Source organism: Numida meleagris, chromosome 1 (genome assembly GCF_002078875.1).
Source record: "Numida meleagris isolate 19003 breed g44 Domestic line chromosome 1, NumMel1.0, whole genome shotgun sequence".
Taxonomy (NCBI): Eukaryota; Metazoa; Chordata; class Aves; order Galliformes; family Numididae; genus Numida; species Numida meleagris.
The window spans coordinates 26,434,925-26,457,648 of record NC_034409.1 but is presented as its reverse complement, the minus strand read 5'-3'; the positions used below and the strand labels follow the sequence as shown (position 1 = coordinate 26,457,648).

At 36.4% G+C, this 22,724-nt stretch overlaps 1 protein-coding gene across 1 annotated transcript in view; it reads left to right on the top strand.

Annotated features, from left to right (window-relative positions):
- Positions 354–22,724, top strand: part of FOXP2 (forkhead box P2) — a 356,192-nt gene continuing 333,821 nt past the window's right edge. Inside the window, exon 1 of the mRNA XM_021384892.1 lies at positions 354–495. The gene's annotated coding sequence lies outside the window, so the exon portion shown is untranslated. The remainder of the gene's footprint in view (positions 496–22,724) is intronic.

Below are 22,724 nucleotides of genomic sequence, written 5' to 3'. Positions count from 1 at the left end.
TACTCGTAATGGGTAACTAAAATGGTTTACAGTAAATCTGTGTTCAGCTAATTGTGATAGCCTGTGTAAGCCCTGCTAGAAATATGCAAGACTTTGGTGTTGCAAAACAAATAAAAGATTATGGGAAATTATCTTTCATTTTGTGGACTTATACTTCTTAAAGTAATTCTGTTATTACAAATTCCAGTCGTGCAGTGGGCTACTACTCCAGGGTGCTTGAAATAAAGAAGGATGTAAAACATGAGATTTTTTACAAGGTGTACAGTGCCTGCATATAAGAATACTTTGTTACAAAACACAATGCGAAGGCTTATACTTACCATACTCCTTTCCTTTTTTTACCTGTAGATAATTTTAAGTGAAAGCTGAGGACTTTTTGTCCTTATCTACCATAGAAGTGAAAGACACTTCTAGAAGGAGGATCAGTTTGAGCAAAGAGGAAAAGACCATTCCTTCCTACAACCCAGCAAGGTGACTAAGAGACTCCAAAGAAATGTAAGTGATTTATAGTGGAGCTGTCGTTGTGACTGTTTCTACTGGGTAATTATGTGCTCACTAGGAGGAATATAGAACCATGTCACTGAAATTTATTGCCTATAAATGTAAATTGTGGTTTAAATTTGCAAAGCATTCAGAAAATATGTACTCCTCCTATGTTTTTGTGATAAGCTATTCTACAATTATTTTTTCACATATAAAAATTGTTAATGGAAAATGAATTGCTGAAAGAGTAAAACCATGTTTTTTTTACCATTTTTGACTCATCTAGATCTGAGTTAATTTAGATATGTGAAGACTAAGCCACTACATCTCAGTTAGTCATCCTGGAGTCTTCTAACACTCAGTAGAGAAGCAGGCATCTGCAGAAGCCAACCCATCTCATCCTAAAAGTAATGCCAAGAGGATTTAGTATGAGTCCTTCAATAGCTTGTGTCTCTCTGTTGACAACTTAGCTTTAGCCAAAGTATTCAGTGAACACTTTAACCTGTTACAGCTGTGTAAGAAGCACTTCCAGCTTCTCTTCCCATCCCCGTATTGCTGTTCACCCTCAGCATGTGTAGCTGTTTACATGGCTAAGTGACAAATAAATTTGGAGAGCAGAGCTGGCTGAAAATAACCAATTCTTTGTATGGTTTTATTTTCAGCTGGATTTATCCCAGCCTTCTCATGTATGGCTGTCCAAGGGCTGTGACTGGTACAAAGGGAACCGAGGATGGAAATGAGCAGCCAGAAGTGTGGGGGAGGACACGATAGCTTCTTTTGGCAGCTGCTCTGGTTTTTGCAGCTTAAATTGCTTGGTGAGCTGTAGTCTCAAGCCTTGTAGATGTTTTTAGTGCTCTGCCATTTTTAAGAGTGGAAACATTTGTGTGAGCTAGCCTTACGTATTTTTCAAATGAGGAACTTCTGTTTTGTTGTGACTTAATGACTTTATGACTTAAATTTCAGATCTCCAAAACTAGAGAATGGTTGCAAATGACAAATAAGTAAATAGATGCCATATAGTAATTTATATTGTAAGCGTGACACTGTATAATCCATATATACATACATACTTTCTGAATCTTCAAAATGCTAGCCTGATTTTGTATAGTGCCAAGCATGATGTATGTGCTGGGTGATACTGTATGATTACTAACTTAGACACTGCTCTCTTGAACAGCAAAATATATAACATTTTATTCTCATATAATAAGAAGACAGAGCCAGCAGCGGCATGAAGTTCAGCAAAGGAGAATGCTAGGTGCTGAACCTGGGATGGAGCAATGCCAGACAGGCACAGGCTGGGAGACAAATGGCTGGAGAGCAGCTCAGTGGGAAGGAACCTGGGGGTTGCTGGTCACAGCATGCTCAACATGAGCCACCAGTGTGGCCTGGCTGCCAAGTGGCAAACCACATTGTAGGGTGCATTAAACACAGCATAGCTGGCCTGTCAGAAGAGGTGATTCTCCCACTATATTTAGTGTTAGTGTGACCTCACCAACACTGAATATTATATGTAGTTCTGTGCACACAAATTTTTTATTCTGTGGGCTTCACAGTATAAAAGATCTGTTAAGATACTTGAAAGTGTCTAGAGGAGGGGAACAGAACTGGTGAAAGGGCTGGAAGGCATGTCCGATGTGAGACAGAGGACACTTGCAATATCCAGTGAGAAGAAGAGGAGGTTGAGTGGTGACCTCATGCTTTCTACAGCTTCTGAGAAGGAGAAGCACAGAGGGAGGTGCCAGGCTCTGCTGCGGGGAACTGATGGCAGAATGCACAGGAATGTCACAAAGCATTACCAGAAGGGTCAGATTGGACATTAGGAAAAATTGCTTTATTGTGAAGAGATTCAAACACCGGGAAATGCTTCCTAGCGAGGTGGTTGGTGCCTCTTGTCTGTTAATGTCCAAGAGGCATTTAGACTATGCTATCAATAATGTACTTTGACTTTTGGTTAGCCCTGAAGAGGTCAGGCAGTTGGACTCAACGACCCTTGAAGGTTCCTTCCAACTGAACAATTCCATTTGTGCTCAATGGCAGGATCAGAGGCAATGGGTAACATGGAATACATGTACATAAAATTCCATTTAAACATAAAAAGATACTTCCTTGCCTTGAGAGTGGTCAAATACTGGAACAGGTGGCTGAAAGAGGTCATGGAGATTCCACGAAACTATGCAGTCTCCATCCTTGGAGATACTCAGAACCCAGTGGAATACAATAACAAGCAATCTGTTCTAGCTGACTCTGTTGAGGAAGGATTTAAACCATTTCCTGAGGTCCCTTCCAACCTTAGCTATTCTGTGATTCTGGGAATATTTATAGGAAAGCGCAATTATATAGGAGTCTTCTATTTTATTTTGTGATCTCCACAAAATTTTTTTGGTCTTTTTCTGGTTTTGATTTATTTAGCAATTCAGTTTAGGGTTTTACTGAACTTTTGGTAAAAGATGAGAGTTTGTAGAAGTTGAGAGCTTTCTGAAATGTGTTAAATTATATTTGAAGACTTGTGAGTGTAACTAAGAAAATCAGACTGAAGTCTGTGAAAGTCTTTTTTAGCTGTGAATTAGAGCCCCAATTAGAAGGACAGTCATGTGCTGTAGATTTTAGGTATTTTAAAAGTGAAACTTCTTGATTTTGATGCATGGAACAGAAGATACATTTTTGATGTACTTTCATGTTTGGAAAAAAAAAAAAAAAAGGCAAAAGTAGGGAAAAAGCTTTGGAGAAGAGATCCAGTAGTCCACAGCAGAAATATCTATCTTCCTGAAGTCTAGTCAGATGTAATGAGGAAAAAAGAACTATTTCTTTAAATTTATGTTTTCTTAAATTTCAGCTTGGATTAGTTCTGCAGACCCTTTCTGTCCACAGTTTTGCTGTAGGCTGAGTATCTTTGTAAAAGCTTCTGTGAGATGGGTGCATCGTTTCTGAGAATGAGGAAAGAAAAAACAGCGCTAAAAAAAAGGTCTAACATCTTTTTCCTTTGCTTTTGAGAAAAGACTTGAAATTTAAGAGTGAAGCTTCAATGGTTTACAAGATGTGCTTTTGCTGTGCCTGTGAATGTCTGTCCTTATTGCACTGAATTACAAGCTTTTGCAAATTGATGCTTACTCATATTCAGAAGAAGCATATTACTTTGTCAGCATATTCTCAAAATATTTCCTGTGTATTCTTAAGCTTCTATAAATGATTGAGTCTGTCCTGACATGGAGATCAAACGCTCTATGACATTTCAAATGCTCAGATCCCTGTTATTTTTGCAAGAATGTCCTTGTTTTTGCATTTTTATGAGACAATCCGTTTTGATTTTTAAGCTTGTTACGGATTCTTTCTTCATCTTGTGCTTATTTTGCCCATGTACTCTTTGAGAATGATATCAAGAGTGTGATTAATCTCTCCTGACTTCAGCCATCTAGGAAGCTAAGTGTTATAAGACTGAGCTGTAGACTCCTCTAGTCAGTGAAGAAAGGTGGGCACTTCCAGAGGAGGACTCATCCAGCCTTGTTCTATGTCCATCTTAAGATGAGTTGAATCAGCCTTTGGGGATGCATGTGTATTGTCACTGACAATAAGAGAAACCTAAGGTGATCAGCAAAAATCTAGACGTTACACTTTTCTATTAAATGTTAAGGAAGATCTGTTCCATCTCTTGTGTTGGATTGTGAGAATTAAGAGGTGGCAGTGTTATAACTGGCACTGAGAAAAACATCCTTTCACATGAGTAAAACAAATTCTTTCTGAAATTATATATATCTTTGTAGTTACAGTGATACATTCAAGCTTATCAAAAAGAGACTTTCCATATTGCTTAGGTATTGTATGCAACCATTAAGATAATGCTCTTTAAATGCCATTTTAATATTAGCTATGAAATACCAACAGACTTGTAGTTTTTTTTGGTCTTATATCCTGTCATTAGGTTGGAAAATGCAAATATTTTAACTATGTTTTTACTTAATTTGTAATAAGGTAGAAAAAGTGAGATAACAAGATTCTGAAATTTAGTATCACTTACAGTTAAAGATTGAATTAAAAAACTGGTGGTAATATAACAGTCAAAAGCATGCTTTAAGCTGATTTTTAAATGCAAGTAACTGGGTGACAAAAGTTTGCTCTAGTATCAACTAATACTGGTAACATATTCTATTAAGTACAGTTAGGATGAAATGCTATTTTCTGTTTGTATGGAAGTGTTGTAGGTTTCTTCAATAATTCAAGGTGCCATATGAATTTGACTGGTGGCATCTGCATCTCCCAGCATGATGGTAATGTGCGATGAAGATTTTTTGTGTTCATGCATCAGGGCTGTATATGAGGAGAGCTTCCTTGAACTGGAGGAGTGAAATGGTCTAAAGGCTTAAGAAGGAATGAACAAAGTTCTCATTTGCTTTTTAGTTGTGATATTGGCATATGAAAAATAAATTCTGGTATAATTTGTCTTTAGATGTTTTTTTGAAGCTAATTGCCGTATAATGTGAGTAATGACCTTGGACAGCTATGTTTACCTGTATTATTTCATATGTGTTTTTAACATCACTGTTAAGAAACTACAAAGAACAGAAGCATATGTTTCAAAGATGATCTTAGCATTGTGCTTGTCCTCTTGTGGGAGAAATGCACGTGGTTGCTTACACTAAGCAGTAATGCTGTGCTTGTGTTTATGGATGGATGATCGATTAATCTCATTGGAATGTGTTAAATTTTTATTCCATTTTTAGTTTTGTTTTGAATGTTCCTTTTTGTGTCTTGCATTTTTCTTTCCTTTTTTTCCCATCTTTTTTTTGCTGGAAAAAGAGAATTCCTAATTCCTTGAATCTTCATAAAGCCTAAAGGAAGGGAGTTGTTTTTTCTTTTAAGAAATACTTACAAATTGGACAAAAGAAGGTGCTCAGAGATGAGAAAGAACCTCACGTTTATAATCTTTAAGTATTTTCTTTAATTCACATGCACTAAATAACATTTACGAGTGTGTGTATCCCTTAGAATTACTGTCATATCTATGCTTTCTGGCCATGGTTGTTACAGAGACTGACAAGCTGGCCCTATATATAGTTGATGCAAATTTTATAGGCTTGATTTTGTTTTCCCATGATTATCTGGCTTTATTTGAGTTGGATTTGTAATATTCCTATCCTTCTGCCCCTTTAAGAATGTTCAGCTTTGAATGGCATTTTATGCATTATGACAGAAATCCACCAAAAAGACCCTAGTTCTGAGAAAATGAAAAGGGCAGTTTAGCCAAGGTACCACTAAACAAAGTATGTTTGAGCAGTGAAGAACTGTGCGTATTTGTATTGAGGTATAAATTTTATGTTACAATTGACATTTTGTCCTGTACCCATTACAGTGTTCAGACTGAGTAGATCCTGTATGCTTATAACGTTTGGGTCCAATGAATGAAGTTGGGTGTAGAAACGTGACCACTATCCTTTAAAGAAACTCACTAATGACTGCAAGGAAAGTAATACAGCAAGTAGTATTCAGCACAAGTATATAAACCAGTAGCTATTTTATTAATAACAGAAAATTCTACATGGGTTCAGTCCCATTTGATACAGGTAATAAAAAACGCTCCCATCATTTAGTTAGTCTGACTCAAAATTTAAAGGCAACCTGAAGTTTCAAAGAAGGAAAAAGGAAGGATGTTTTCATTGTTGCAGGCATTTTTAGAAAGTGTGAATATGTACGAATAGTTTTTCTCTTACTGCATACGTGCCTTATGTCTTGTCTGAAGATGCAAAGTAGGCAAGAAAGTAAAGAGAACTTTTTACCAGTATGTCTTCATTTCTATGGCTTATGTTCTTCAGTTTGTTTCTTCAGCTCTCTCATCTCCAGTGGTTTTTGGATGGTTTGATTCCTGACTTACTTGGCTGAGAACATCAATTAATTAGATGACCTGCCCATTATAACTGTCAATTTTTAAAATTTTCTACTTTGTGAGAGATGGAATCGTATTAATTTAATTTGAAGTATCTTTCATGGGACACGGGGAGGTGAAAGATAGGAGATAAACAAAATAAGGATGCCAGGCAAGCAGATACCTTTTGCTGAAATGACGTTATAAACTCTGGTGTCATCCAATGTGCAACTGCAGTTCCCTGGCGTTGAGCCGTTCAGGGATTGGAAAAGGTATGAAACAGGTATTTGTAATGGAACACAATACTCTTCATATAAGCTCAGTAAATGTTTTTATAGGATTACTGCCTGTTGGTAAACAGCTGCAGTGTTATGCTTCAGAGGTAGAAGCATTTGAATGGTAATGAAGGGATTCTTATATACTATTAACAAAGCCTGGTGAGATCCTTGGGGGTATAAGCCGTGGCATATATGATAATAACAATCTACATTTCATCTGAAGATTTCAAAGAATTTCATAGAAAACATTAATTAATTAATTATTACCATAGCCTCTTTAGAGTACTGCTTAGACTATTTAAATCATTAGTTGGATTGAAGACAGAAATCGTATATCATTTCTGTAGTATGTTGGCAACGATTACATTGCTACACACAGATAATTCAGGAAGCTTCTGTCATACATATCATGGCCTATATTTTGGACATCGAGATGTTAGGATGTAGAGCATGGATGCCCAACCTTTTGGCTTGCCTGTGCTGCTTGAGTGAAGAGGAATTTTCTTGGGCCACATATAAAATATAAAAAGTAGTTAATGTATATAAGTAACAACACTTCTAATATTTTTTATGTTTTTCATTAAATCATAAAAAAAGAGGGCAACAAAAACATTAGCATTTACCCTCGAAGCATTAGCATTTACCTTTGAAGGTAATTGTTCACAAGTGTATGTAATGCCAAAAAGTGATGGTGTGAATAAGGCGTCATTATGAAATGAGGGATATTTTTCTCTGGTAAGGTAGGACTTACAAAAGTCTGGTAAAGCGATGTGATCAAATTTTTCTTCAAGTTGAATATCTGATTGCAACTCTATACAATCCATATGAATATTCACAGGTAATGTATCTGTGTTGAACTGAAGATGGAGTTGCAAATATCCTTTCAAATAGATTTTTTCAGCAATCTTGAAACCTGTTCTCACATTGCCCCCACGTGACAGTCCCATCCAAGTCATCAGGAATTGTCTGGCTAATGGAAGCAGTGGTTGACTCAGGCTTCCGTATCTCTGTATCTCTTCAGTTTCTGTCATTTAAGTTAGGTTCACTTTGAGCAGTATAGGGATTATGGCCATGCCTTGGTTTTGTTCTGTGATGCAGAATGTTGCTTTAGATTTGTTTGTATTGGAAGAATTAAGTTTAGATATCTAGAATGAATACTGTTGTCGCTTGGGACTGTGCAGCATGAAGTGCTCTGTAATATTACAGAAAATAATTGTGCAAACACAGAGCAGTTGGAACTTGGCTGATTCAGAACGATTTCATAATTTCTGAGCTGATGTGTGTATATGTCAGAAAAACGACATATTTTTATGTCTTAAAACCACACGTTAAAACCATCAATACAAGATATGCTAAACACAAACAGCTTCTCAAGGGCAAGAAAATAGTCACACAAACATTGTAGTTGCAAAGTATGTAAGAGCAGAAACCATCTGTTGTGTGTTGTGTTTTGATGAAAACATCTATGATAGAAACCAAAGCTAATTAAACAGTTACTCCACAGTGCAGTTCAGGGCTTTTAAAACAATTTTATTTAGAAAATCGGTTTGGAGAGAGAATGGTAAAAGATGCTTTGGTTTTTGTCCCATCAGCACTGCTGCCTTTTTAAGGCCACATTTTCTAAAACATTGCCGATGACCATTCATTTGCCCATTGTCGCTATTTTTAAAGAAGATACCAATACCAACTTGAAAGTATTTGCTAACATTTTCCCTATTCTAGACTCATATTTTGTAGCATTGAAATACAAAATTGCTTCTCTCCTATATCTGTAGCAACAAATGAAAACATATAAGTTATTAAATGACACAATTTTGGCTAAAATTGTATTTTTAAATAGAAACCAAGTACGGGTTATGCTAATAGAACCTCATTTGTAATTTAAACTGCAGCTGTTAACATTCAATAATGGAGCCATACATCAAGGAGTTTTCTGCAAAAACAGAAAAATACTAATTCTTCATCCTCAGATCTGCAAATCCAGACTGATGGGATTTCAGCCCTTCATCTTTTAGTGACAGGCAGCAGCATCAGTAGAATAAAACTGAAATGTGATCCCCTTTCTCTCCACCTCCTTCCCCTGATTTTGCTCTGACAGAGTAAGAAACACAATTTTAGCTGGTATCTTTCCTTAAGGGAAAAAATGGTCTGTTACCAAGTCTTTTAGGGAGAAGGAGCTCTTTGGATAAGCGGTCTTTTGATTCTTATGGTGCATCTTGTTCCTGTATTTTTGCAAGTTACGATAAATGATTTCTGAGACAGTTATTGAAAGCAGAATCAAGGTCATCAACCTTTCCCCAAGAAGTCATTATCTCTCAGTTCTTGTTTCTGATGAAAATGTTGAACATGGGGGAGATGGGCTACAAATGAACTATCAGAAGTGATGCAGTCTCATGTGAGGGATCCCCAGCCATATGTTAGCAAATGATGAACTTCTGTTTTTTTAAAATCAGTGGCTGATCAATTTTTTCTAGATGAATTTAGATTTATTTTAAAATAATTTAGTATGTGCATTTTGCACTTTATCATTCTAAATCCCCCATCATGCATACATTATTGTGAAGTCCTCTAAAATTCATGATGAAATAGAAGCCTTTGGGTATTTTGAAGGCCTGCTGTATCTTCGAAGAAATTTGGTTTTAAGCCCTACAGCTAAATTCCTAGAGCTTTTCCATTGTCTGCAAATGAGTTGAGCGTAGTGCTGGAGCTGGGTTGTGAAGTTGAGTCTCTGTGTATGGCTACAAATACTCAAGTATCTGACAAGACAAAAGGTAGGTATCTGTCTAAGCAAAAGAATTCTTTACACACTTCTGTAGAAAACAGAAATAACGTAGTCTGTATCTGGAACAGAAAATGGTTATCATTTTAATGTTAGTAGGTTTAGGGAGCATCTCCATTAGTCTTTTAGTTCAGATTAGGACTGGACTTCTGAAGAGCCAGGATAAACTTGGTTACTTCCAAAGCTTTCTGCTGACGGAACTAAACAAGGGGAAATAATCCACAAATAAACCCAAACCATGCAGTTGTACAAAATGAAGTGTCTTAAAGCACATGTCAGATGGGTGTAAAGTACTTGACTCTAGCAGTTCTCTTTTAAGCTTCAAGTCTCATGTCCTATCTCCTGATGCAGAAGTTCTTATTTAAATAAGATACACCCCTGAGCATCGTTGTAATTAAAAAAAAAAAAAAAAGGTATGTTTAAAAAAAAAAACACAACAAATTACTTTTCTGTAAGTAATATAGTGCTACCACTTCTGGCTCAGATAGTGGTTTAGAGCCTGTAACATAAAGGTTTCTTCTAGAATTAAACTGTTTACAAATACTTGTATGTACTCACATGACCATTTTCTATGTTTAAAACTGTACTGAAGTAGAATTTTTTTTATCCAGTCTCTTTGCATTAAAAATATAGTTTAAAGAGTGATATTTTGAAATTCTGATCTTGCCTTTTCTATTTGCATTTCTAAGGGAAACCTGTGAAAAGGAGGTCCTTTTTTGACTCCATTGTCTATGTCTATATGATGAATGAAGCAGTAGTGAACTTACTGCTTGTTTATCAATAGATAGGGGGAAAAAAAAGAAGGTTAATATCAAAAGCAAAAAATTGTCTTTTCATTCAAATAATCCTTCTATTGCAATTAATTGTGGTGTGTGTATGTGTGTATGTATTAACTTCTGATTGTATGTATTAACTTCTGCATGTAATACAATGTTGAATTTAGTTTGGCACATAGTAAAGAACATTGCTGGTAGCAACAGCCATTGATGAGGTAGTTCCACTGGACAGGGCATCTGTTCTAGTGTGTACTACTCTTCATGTTGTTTGCAAGGTGAAGTATTTGATCTGCTTTTCTGAATAGAGTCTCACTGCTTTCTGTTCAGATTTCTAATCTTTTGTGTGCATGTCTAGTGTTTATCTCTCCTGTTCAGTGTTTATGAATGAGATTGCTATATGATGGCAGCTGTAATACTTCAGTGGGCACTTAACTGTGATTTTCAAGGCCTTACTTATCAAAACCTTTGATTTTGAGCCATCAGCCAATATTTTGTTTACAAGTCACTACTATCACTTCCCGCTATGGCACTGTACTATGTTTAAGGGTTACTCAAAAGACAACACTTCTGAGTGTTGTAGCCACGGTAACTTGCTGATCCATAATTAAAATGCTCCACATTTTTGCATTATTTTTAAAATAGTGATTCTGACTCAAACAGCTGAAAAGTTTGTACTATTTTGTACTTGCAAGTGAAACTGGATAACATGGGACTTACTGAAATAGACACTTTGTAAATATATATAAAAGGGGCTAACAGAAAGGAGAAAAAGAAGAGCTGGTAGCAAGTTGAGGAGAACAATTTGAGACTAGTTGAACAACAGGAAGGCACTAGTTATGAAAAGCCTGTTAACTTTCAGTGGTATTAAACCAGTCACTATAGGGTGAGGCAATCAAGTGTTTGAACATTAACCGATTTATTTGGTAAGAGAGTAAAGGAACAAAGAAAATGTGATTGCTTCCAAGGCTCACTGTAAACACGTTTTTTTTTTTTTTTTTAAACTCATAACCCACTGATGTATAGCTGTAGGAACTATCCTAAACATTCAGATTTTCATCATGTTGAAATGTTGACGTAATGGTGAATTTTTAAATCTTGAGCTATAGATTGCAAGTTTTACATTCATTGATGGTTACAGCATTTCCATTGAAAAGTCCTACGATTCATGTAAAAGCTGTGAGGGTGGTGGGACACTGGAACAGGTTGGCCAGGGTGGCTGTGGATACTCTCACCCTGGAGGCATACAAGGCCAGGCTGGATGCAGCTTTGTGTAACCTGGTCTAGTGGGAGATGTCCCTGCGTATTGCAGGAGGGTTGGAACTAGATGATCTTAAAGGTCCCTTCCAACCCAAACCATTCTATGATTCTATGATTTACTACTTGTCACATGAATTTTGGAAGTATAAGAAAAAAAACCAACAAGTATTTTTACTTTTACTTAGTTGCTCAAGAGCATCTGTGGCACCGATGCTCTTAATACTTCACTCTTGAAGAAAACATCACATATCCTTTAGAGTGGAACAAGGGCAATTCCTTTCCTAGGCTATAAGAAACAGCGTAAGACCAAACTAGGAAATTCTGGAAGGAGAGGGGCCTTTGCCTTTCGGGTTTACATGTGTAAGTTTGCTTTACTCTGAAAGGTTTTTATGCTCATTCAAGACATAACTGGACTTACTGAAAGGAGAAAGGATACTAAGTGACTTAAGTTCATCATGAAATTGTTAAAAAGATACATCAGAAAATGAGCGGGGGGCACACTATCCTGAAGATTTGAAGTCTGGAAATAATGTACATGTCAGCTGGACACTTCTTAAATATTACCTCTATACTGACGCTTGCTTTTGGTAAGTATTAAAAATGCCCAGAGATGTAGTTTGCTGCTGTTGTTGTGATATCTTGTTTCCTACTGTAACAGTCAAGCATAGAAGATGGTGAAATGTTATGAACTTGTTTGCTTTATCATCACACACGCTTTTTACTTAAAGGTATGAACAGTGTACTCTGAAAGTTGTGGTGACTGTTTTTTATTTCTTTTACTTATATTTCCGTGAAGCTAAATGCTGACAAGGTTTTGCACCAAGGGAATACTTCCCATTACTTAGGTTAACTTGCCCAGCATGGCAGAGTGCTCTTGGTTTTCCCCATGCATATGTCTTCCATCAAATTAAATTATTCTGTCAAAGGCATCATGTGAATAGTCCTAAATAGCCACCTGATTTGTGTATGAAACCAGGCAAAATTATGCCTAAGAAACAAAAATATTTCTAAAAATTAGATCCTGAATGTTGGTTTAAAGGTTGTGTCCTTTGGAAGGATTTGAAGCAGTTTAGGTGCTTATGTTGCTCTAGGGACTTTGAGTACTATGAGGTTTTAAGGAAGGCTAAGTATTCCAGGAAGTTTAAGAGCTTATGGCATCGTAAATATTTAAGATGATTTAAAAGGTTATGTCCTCTTTAGTATTTGAGTTGGATTAAGTGCTTATATTGCCTTAAGGACTTTTTCATTTTTTTTTGCCCTAAAAGGAACCTAGGAAATTAAATGCAAGAAACCCTATAGATGTAATGTTTGGGCTGCATTTGAGGAATGCAAAATTCTGGGTTTCAGTACAAGCATTAACTTTGCCACACTGCATATTCATTAAAGTTTGACAGAGCAGTGGAGAATATCTAGGAAATAGCTGGGTATGAAATCCAGTAGTTTTTAATAGCTTGACAGCTATTGAGGTATGGTTGTTGTTCTCTGGTTATTTGATAAAATAGATCAAATAGATAATCAGGTTAGAATGAGATCTTGGAAATGCAAAGAACCAATCTCATCCAAGAAGGTAAAGACAGTCTTTAATTCAGTACTCAACAAAATAGCCATTTAGTGTCATTATGTAGTTCTGCTCATATCTTATGTCAAATAATACAGAATAATGAACATTAGATTTCTAGGTCTCAGTAGCTTCTTTTCAAATATTTAAATCAATTATATATTTATTCTGTCTTCTGAGATGCCTAGTGTGAACTCTTTACTAAAGTGTGTTTGCCATAAACAGCTTTCTGAAGGTTCTGTATGTTGTAAGTACATTCCAAAAAAGTAATTTTCTATTTTAATAAGAACCAAGCACATCAGTTTCTCAGTGCATAAAGAGCAAATTGCCACCATTCATTTAACATGTTCTATGCAACCTCAAATCACTAGGCATCAGTCCAAAGTCACATTTTTCTCAGGGACCTCTAGTACAGCATTAGTGTTGCTCAGTTAATATGACATAATTATGATGGCTGTATGTATTGCTGCTGCAGACTGCTCATGTGAGCAGTGCTCATGACAGCCATCTGGGCTGTGTCCCATGGGCTCATGGGGATCATACAGTTATCTCTGCGATGATTGTATGCCATGGATATTCCATTCTGGCAATGAGAACCTTGGCAGAGCCACCCTCATCCTCCATAGTGACATTCCTGACAAAAATTGCTTGCACAGCATGGAGTACACCTTGATAGCAGCTCCTTGTTTATCTTGCTGCCAAGGTGTAAAATGGATTTACAAGGTGAGGTAGAAAAGTGGCATCTTCACAAACAAGAATTGAAGTTTATGGTGACCTGAAGCCTTCATAACTGGATAGGCACTGTGCTGCCTTTATTCAGCCACGGAGGTAGAGGGAAATGGCTGCCTATCAGATAGCCACGTACCCTCAGAAAGATGGCTGTTGCTCTCCTAGCAAGCTGAAATACAGTGTCGGTTATGTCCCATCACAGCAGTGTTCTAGTACTGATGGTAGTCCTGGCTCAGTTTTTTGCACCAGTTTTGATTCAAAGGGTGGAATGAGCAGAATCAACTGACATCTTCAAGACTGTGTCTGTCTTGAGACAGGTCAAGACTATGTCTGTGACCTACTGATATCACAGTGCAAAGCTGAGAAAAATCTAGTGGAGAAAGATGGACTAGGAGAAAATAGGATGTAGTTAAAAACTCAGGCCTAAGCGCAGTATGCTTTTTGAGCTTTTTGTGTTGATGCCACGCAATCAAATGATAGGTTTTAAACTGGATTTGGCGTAATCGTGAGCTCAACTGCTTCAGAATTGACTTATAGTAACTCCTCAAAATTATGGGAATATTTTGTATCTCTGCACATCTTTAATTATTTTTTATTTCCTTTTGCCTTAAATTTGAATTTTAACAGATCCTGTGATCTGAAAATTGGAGTATCTACACATTTTGTAAGATGATAAGTATATATTTGATGTTAAAAATGCTATTATAGAGACAGAAATGTATTGTTAAAAATTTAGAGACTTTTCAGATGTAAACATTTCCTAGTTTCAAACTCAGTAAATAATAATGATATCAAGAAAATATACACAGTTTTTTACTTACCTTGTATGTAGTAGCACAAAATGAAAAACTTCATTTTGGATGAACTTCAGAAAGACCCACACAATGAAAAACTTTATGGGTCTTTCTGAAGTTCATCTGTTTTTTCTCCAACAAAATTTTCCAGTATTATTCTCAATTATAATGCCATCCTCCATGAAATAAAACACATAGCGCACCAGACCAGAATTGACCACTGCTGAACCCCATTCTTAATATTCTTATTACTAGTCTATACATATAATTTTTGAATACGTTCTGTATTTGCCTTGAAATGGTTCATTTAGTCCTTGTTTCTTTAGCTTCTCTTTATGAGAATGTTCTTTGAGACATTGTAAAGTCTCACCAAGGTCAAAATATGTTATGTGCTGCTTCATGCCCATTCACAAAGCATTTCTCTATTGAAGGAGAAATTGAATTGGCTTTCCAGGTTTTGCTTATGATAGACTTATATTGGCAGGTATTTCTTTCATTGCTGTAGAAAAGACAAAACTCTTGTTGGTCTTGTTTTTATAAAGAATTTTCCAAGAGCTGAAATTAATTGGACAAGTCTGTCATTCTTATCTCTTCTTTTTTCACCTTTTTAAGACAGACACTGGATTTTTCCCTTCTAATTATTATGGAACTTCAGCTATTCTCCAAAATTTCCGAGAAATTGCTAATGGCTGTGAGAGGATTTCAATCAATTCAGTTAGTGTTTCTTGCATTGCAGTTTACTGTTCTACCTGTTGAAGCAGTACAACTTCTTGTGGGTCTGCAGGATAGAAATCTTAGTCGCTGGATTGATTTGCCTTAGAAAATAACTTTTCAAAAATAAAGATTATCTCTCATAATGTCACTGACTCACTTTTAAGATTAACCTTACAAGTAGCTTTAAAAGACAAGCTAGTAAAATTACAGTGTAGTCAGACATTGGAAGCCTTGGAGTTGGACATTCTTCACCTGGCTCTATGTCACAAGCCATCATCATGCTGTTACATTGCCTAAATATGAGCTTGATTAGGCTTAAATGATTTCACAGCATCTAACTTACCAAAGTGTCTTCTTATATGTGCTTTCCCTTTTGTACTCTGTTTTTTTTTATCCCTTTTGTCACTGCTGTTTTTATCAGATTGCATTTGTCTTCTGTATCAAAGACTAAACAAAATATGTTTGTCATTGTGTCTTCTGTGAAAAGTCTGATCAACTCTTCACTGAATTTTCCTATTACTGTTAAGGTATATGAAGATTGCTTTATTGCTACTAATTCAATTTTTGGAAGTTCTATTTCACTTCCTGGTTTTGCCCTTTTGACATTGTCCCTGTATGGTCATGTTTTTCTCTCACACATACGTGCATTCATGGATTTGCACTCTTCTTAAGTTGGAGGTCCTTGAAGAGTTTGTGATTTAACCTTTTTTGACATTGACTTAGTTTGCCCTTATGCCTTAAATGTTATTCCTTTATGGAACTGCCAGCTCTCTTGAACTCTTTCTTCCCTTCAAGTTACCTTTCAGAGGATCTTGGCAACCAATTCATTTATCCAAGTCCTCTTCTGTAATCTCTATTGACTTTATTTCCCTCTTCTTTCTCCTCCCTCCCTTCTATATAAATGGGAATTCTCTCATGTTATGGTTACTTTCAACCAAGTTGCCCTCAATTTTCAGATTTTTATTGAGTTCTCACAGGTTGAAGTAAAATACAAAGCATCTTTTCTCTGAGTGTTTCTTCTGTTTCTATACTGAAAAATGGTAGCAAACACATTTCTGGATTGCCTGTGTTCTGCTGCCTCCCATTGTAAAAAAAGACCAGATAGTTAAGGTTCCTTATTATTGCTGTATCTGCTGATATTTGCTTATATACTCCTTGGTCACAAAACATTTATTCATATGATCTTTTTTTTTCTTTCTTTCTTTTTTGTTGTAGAAACACAGCATGCTATGTCGCAAAGAAAGAAATGTCCTGGCTGTACATGTAGCCAAATCTCATCTCAGCAAAGATGTGAATTTATCTTTTTATACTGCACTGGTAAATAGACTAAATTTCAGCTTAGGGTTCTTGTGGCCATGTCAGAAAAAAAGCCTTTAGGAAAATTGGAGATGGTGCCAGAAGCAATTAGGAAAATGATTTAAGAGCTTGAAAATTGCCTTGCAGTGAAATATTTAAGGAGATCAGTCTGCTTATCAAAAAAGATATTTGGGAAGTGACTTAATTACAACACACCTTCACAGAAATAAAAATATCTGGTACTCTAAAGAACATTTTAAACTAGTGTAGAAAAAAGCATAACATGAAACAGTTATTTTAGCTAAAACAGAATGTATTCTTTAATCAGCTGTATTTGAGATCAATAATAAGGTAACTGTCTGAAGTTTTATATTTTGTGATATTACAGGAAGTCACACTTGATGATCTAATGGTCCTTTCTGACCTTATGTTCTCTATAATCTATGAATCTTTTCAACTTAGGCTGTTCTTCTGCAAAACACATGGCCCTCTTCTTGACAACTTTGACAGCCTGCAGAAGAGAAATACACTTGAACTGGGAGGGACTTGTAGGATAAGATAAAAACTGAGCAGTAGTGGGGAGTTTTCCTTTTGAACTAACTATGGCTCTTTACAGGGGATCTACTTTCTAAGGGCACTTTCTAAATTTGTGACTGGTTTCCATTTTCTTATTCTAGGTGAAGGGTCCTTTCCAGAAACTGTTAGTCTTGGTGGTTGTTCATATATTCTTTCAGTTTACAGTTAACTCTTCTCTGGCTAAGATATGTTGTTCATTTGGCCAGCTTCTGGTTGTCTTTGTTGATTTTTTTTTCTTAAAAGTACAGAAAGATGATACTACAGGGCTTGGTATCTGGAATGCAGAGACCATTAGTGAATTCCTTTATCATAACTCATAATAAAAGTTAGGAGTTGTCTCTTTCTGGTTCTTGTCTTCTGAAGTATTAAAATGTTGACTTACTTGAATCAGAACTGTGTCCAGTAACATTTACCCCAGGGTGTTACAAAAGCTAAGGATGGCCCGTTGTATTATTTTTATTTATTTACAGAAATCCTACAATTTGAGGAAAGACAATATGCTTGCTAGAAAATTGCAAACACTTGCAGCACAAGTATTCTAATTGAGAAGTCCTTGAACAATGACAAGCTAAACACTTTTTCATCTTTGGAACATCTAGGTATCTAGAGTGGCAACAGCAGTGATGTATTTAAAAAACGAACTTGTTACACCTTGAAAACGTGGCATCACTGCTCTTATGCAAATCACTCGTGTAGTGTTTTTGTTCACAACAAATGAATTTATCATATCTCTTTTAGGATTATTTTCAACAAACCTTTCTACTGATTTTGCTCTAGCTGGTCCTGGCATTTGTTTGCTTTATTGGTAAAAGAACAGTGAGACTAGGAGGTGTTCCACTTCATGTTCTTGAAAAAAGCTTAGTAATAACAAAGGTAAATTACTGATTTTTTTTTTTTAAGAGCTGTTAAAAACTGGTCAAAAATAGAGTATGCTTTTGTTTGTCTTGTAATTTTTGTGTCTGCTTTGATAGCAAATTTTGGTATTTTTCAGCTTATTTTGTAACTTAAACTGAACAGCCACCTCTTTACAACAACAGCTGCCTAGACCTTGTGCCTCCCAGGGTGAGATTCTCTCATTACGTTATGAGTGTGCTTTACATTTTGTTGCTTTTCGTATGGAATGCTTTTAAAAACCCACAAGCATACTCATTATTTATGTTTTTTGCCATCACACTGAAAAGATCAACAAGGAGAAACAGTCCTCCTGCATTCTTTAATTCCAAATTAATTGCAGTTTGTCCATTGCACGTTTTGCTTGCGTTGGCTTGATTTACTGTGAACTTGGAGACCACATCCTTCTTAATGTCATTGTGTTTGTCACTGTCAGATCTGTGGTCTGCTCTTTGGCATTTGTAGAAGTCAAGTTAACATGGAAGCTTGACCAGAATTCACTTACCACAAAGACTGTTAAAAAAGATATGTTCTATTTTAGAAATAGCAGATATGTCCGTGCTTGTTGTAAGCCATGCACATAGTGGGGTAACAAGGAGGGTTCTCACCTGTACTGAAGCAGTACCTTCTATCTCTTTTTGAGTTCCAAAATGACAGTGAATCACCAAGGCACTCATTCTGTAGCATCTTTAGAAGCTCAGTGACACAGTGCCCCACCGTGCTGTTCAAGAGGAAAAAAAAAAAAAAAAAAGGAATATGACATGATGTGGGTGCCACTTTACTTACAGCAGTGGCACAAAACATGTTTGAGTACTTTGAGTTTGATCTTTGGTGCCATTGCATCGTACTTTTTTTCTTAATGCATGAATTTAATGATTTTGTTCCCCATCTCTGTAGTTGGATGATCTCTTTGGGAAACTGTCTGTAATTACCTTAGCTTCACATAGTCCCACAGCAACTTGGAGGTGCTGTGCCTTACTTTGCCAGTCCAGTTCCTGTTCCTCTTTGTGTCAAGGTAAATGATATAGAATGTCTTTTTGGCTGTGCAGCTTAAGTGTTGTGGTATGAATAAAGTAAAGATCTGGTACGAGGAACATCATCCAGGTATTCAACTTTCTGATGTATCTGTCAAAAATTTAATTACTACTGCTGATTGAAGGAGTCTCTATAGATGAGTAACTAACTGGAGGTCTAGGCACAGTGTTTTATTCTAATTCTTGGCTCTTACTGAAGCTTATTAAATGGCTTTGCCTGGTCCATCCTGTCCATATGACTAAGCTGTGGAGTCAGACTCTTTCTTTCTTTTTCCTTTTCTGTCTTTTCAAAGTCCTTCTGGGTCCTGTCTTTATTTTTTATTTCTCTGTTTTTTGGCCATGCAGTATCTTGCGTCAGTTCAGGCCTACATTTGGAAGGTACAAGCATCTGCACTGTTTTGTAGCTTGAATCTTCAGAGGCTTTCATGGAATCTGCTGAGGCTGAGGAGGAGAGCCATGGTCTTTCCCAGGTCCCTTTTCCTCTTGTTTTGAAACCAGATATTGTGGCCGACTTAATGTGTGGGTGTGGGTGAGGGATCCTGGATAAGACCTAGAGACTTAGGTCTGCTTTGGGAATTAGTTGGAGTGTTGACAGTGCTCCACCTCATGTCTGAATTGTAATGAAGTTTATGCTGGAACTGAATAGCTTGCTCTCTAAAGCAAGGCACTTCTGCAGTACAAACAAAAACGACTGTTTTGAATTTGGGCGTCTTCATGGTTGGGTAGCATTTATTTCAGATGTGGAAACTTTTTTAAGGGCAGCTGTTTTCACCTCAATACAACCTTTATGTTAAAAATCTCAGTTATAACTGAAGTCAGTAATAAAAATTGTATTATTGAGCATCGACGTTCTGTGAGTAGAGTCTGAATACTTTCAGTTCAGCTGGTTGAACACATCTGTGTTCAAAAATAAGCCTCATTAGAACTACAGAAGTATACGGGATCGTATAGACTGCTGTGCTTGTATTTTAAATACCATATATCTACTGAGTTATCTTTTAGTATGTGAATGTTTCTAGGAACACCAGATACACCAGTGTAAGCTAAGAAAAAAAAATGGTAAGTGAACTCTGAATTTTCAACCTTCTGTTGTTCTCTTGAGCGCTGTTTGGTGCTTCTAATATAAGTATTTTTTATTTGTGTGTTTTAAAAAGGCTGAAGGATGAAGAATAGTTCTTGGGAGGACTCCTTCTACTTACTCCTTTGATTCTTTCCATAGAAATGTAATTGAAAGAACACCAAAGAGAGGCGGGAGCTTTTTGAGCTCTGACTGTTCATTTGTACCAGTTGTTTACAAAAGATGATAAATGCAAAATGTAACTTCTGCAGGGAAAACTTCTTATAAATTTTGTTTTTCTGCAGCTGTTTTCAGAGCTGTTAAAAAAAGTGATGCAACACTTCCATAACATTAAACTTGAGAAATAATTACACTTGGCAGTTTTTGTTTGCAGCAATGCACGAAAGGCTGAAGGCTTTTGTACAGTTCAAAGAGCACATTCCACAGATCTAGCAGTTGTCGGTTGCCTGCAGGGATCATTTGAATTTTCAAGGAAAAAAAAGCATCAGAGTAATGCCCAGACCATTTGGTTGTATACTCTCAGCTCTAATATTTTTTAGATTTCACCTGTATGAAAAATCTTTCAGACATAAGATGTATACTAATGTGGCACACGTTAATGTCAGTTGAGATATATTATTTCAGGTTTCATTGCTTCTCATTCTTTCTTATTGATGCTTAAAAAAATAGAGGATAATATGAAAAGTAACGCAACTAAAATCCAGGAAAGACATTGTTCAAACACTTTGGAATGGTGAACAGCAGAAAGAAATCTTTTCACACATTGGGATCCAGTAGTTATTTGCTAGTTTATTGCATTAGCCAAGTAGTACAAGATACACTGTGTAGCTTTGCTGCACTATTTACAAAGGTGAACCCTCTCATTTGGTGTGCCAGGACTGGAAAATGTGCCAGCTCCTCTATCACAGTTAGAACTCTGTCACCCTCTGTGAATGTGTTGACTGTCACCGTGTGTCGGTCTAAAGCTTCTGCTTATCTAACAGGAGATGGTATGAATATTTTTGTGCTGTGTACCCTAATAGGATTTTTGGTGAAATATTCCATGGTATTTCTTGGAGAGAAAATCTTTTTTTCTATTCCTGGGTGATTGTCTTCATTTGTTCCATCTCTGAGTTGTTGCAGAAGCTCTGATGCTCTGAAATACTGAAATCTTTCTGTTTTTGATCATGTACAGACAGAAAAAGTTTGAAGCTAAAGAGTGTGTAGAAGTGAAAGAAGAGAATAATAATAATAAAAAAAGAATAACAGACTAAATCGGTTATGTATGTGTAATTTAGATCACTGAGTAAAATGAAAACAATTTTGACATTTCTGTATATGCTGTTCACCCTCTTTGAATGGAGAATGCAAGTATTACAGATCTTGGATTAGTTCTTTGCTTATATGATTAGTATATAATTTTTTTATGTAATAATAAAACTTACTGAAAACCACTGAGGTAAGTTTGGGGTAAAACTACTCTGCTGAAAAACTTTAGATTCTGTCCCGCAATATGACAGTAAGATTTTGCAGATCATGTGAGATTGCACGAGTTTTATTGATGATGATGATATTGTTCTAATTCAGTGTAAAAGATGAGTAATAATTTGTAATAAAGTTTGAAAGAACAGAAAGGCAGAAGGGGTTTGATCATCTATCATCACTGTAATCTGTAGATAGTTACATCCATAAGCAAGAGGTGATCAGTGGAATTTTGACATAGATGCTGGGGCTGTACTCATGATGATGTTGGCCTCTGTCTGCTTTATGAAGTGTGGCTGGATGCTGAAGGTACAGCACTTAGAATAACCTGATCCCTGCCAGCTGAGATCTTAGGAGCGCTGTAGGGCACTGCTAGCACGTAGAAATAAGTGTATCAACCTTGATAGTCTGCCAGGGCTTTGCTGGAGGAAAAGTATCTGTTTTTTAAAATCCAGAGGGGACCTGAAATAATCAGGCTGAGAATGACTTTATAAAGTTCTTCTAAGAAGGGTACTTTATGCAGTCAAAAATAGTCATCGTGTTTACAGAAGAAAAGCAAAGCCTTTGGTCATTTCTAAATAGGGAAGTTGTTTGCATTTCACTGCTAAGAAGCCCTTTAGTTAATCTTTACTGATACAAATGTTTTAATTGAGGCTTTCTTCTTATAAAAGTGCTCATATGAGTAAGTCCTCTCAATATTAAGTATTCAAAACCAATAAACTAAGAATGACTTCGGAAAGAAAGGAATTCATCAATATTCAATCTGCTGAATACTCATCAGTTTCTTTTTGGGAAGAGACAAGTGGGAAGTCCTTACTGAAGTGAATTTTAAAGCAAGGAAGCTACCAAGACGTCTGTGACCGAATTCTGTTCAGTCAGGTAGGAGGTGCCAGGAAGCTGGCATGTTAGTCTGTCGGGCTTCTTGCATGAATTTTGTCAGCAGAGGTTTGCTTTCAATAGCTCTGCGAGGTCACGTAGTTTACATACTACTGGCACCTAGGCTAAGAAGGTAGGGCAATAAGAGAGCCTTAGTGCAAGATCTGATTGCTTACTCTTACGCAAATGCCATCTTCCCTCTTCAGTCTGTCTGATGCTTTGCTATTCCTCTAGAACAAACAAATAGATGAAGAAAATAATCTGTATTATATCTGACATCTCTTCAA